A 628-nucleotide genomic window follows, 5' to 3' on the forward strand; every position below is an offset into this window, starting at 1 on the left:
GCTAAGAGTTGGAAAAATCGAGGTCTGCGGTAATGAGATACCCGAATAGTACCAATAAAGGTAAGTTGTTTTCAGCTGAACCCCTCTTTGATTTTGATGTTTTTTGAGGTCACATTGGTTTTGCATTATGGCGTTTATTCTTTTGGATTATATAAGAAAACATGGGGAAATAAGTAAGTTGTGGAAAATAAAGGAAGATTATCAGTCTTATGCTGGGCTTCAGCATCTGGAGGCCGACAACAAATACGATAAATCTGGCACTGGGAGCTATATTTTCGATGTTGAGGGAGATGTGGACACCAGTATCCCCGTGCCAAGCTTGGGGATGTGCCAATGCTATCACTAGTAAATAGCAACAGGAAGGTGGATACACTGTAGATGATGTGCTAGGAGCTGAAAGTAACGTGGACGGGATGAGAAATAAGATGTCACACAAAATTTGATTACTGACAGCTAGGAGGGGTAAACTTCACCATCAACATCTATTGGCCGGACCCCAAGTGCCTAGGAAGAACAAAGGGGGATGTGGTGGAATCTTCTAGTACTCTCGTTTTTGACATCGAGGACGGGAATCAACTGGTTAAGAAACATCAAGAAATAGCAGCGAAGGTTAGTCCTACTGTGTGTA

This window comes from Penaeus monodon, chromosome 25 (genome assembly GCF_015228065.2).
Source record: "Penaeus monodon isolate SGIC_2016 chromosome 25, NSTDA_Pmon_1, whole genome shotgun sequence".
NCBI classification, from domain to species: domain Eukaryota; kingdom Metazoa; phylum Arthropoda; class Malacostraca; order Decapoda; family Penaeidae; genus Penaeus; species Penaeus monodon.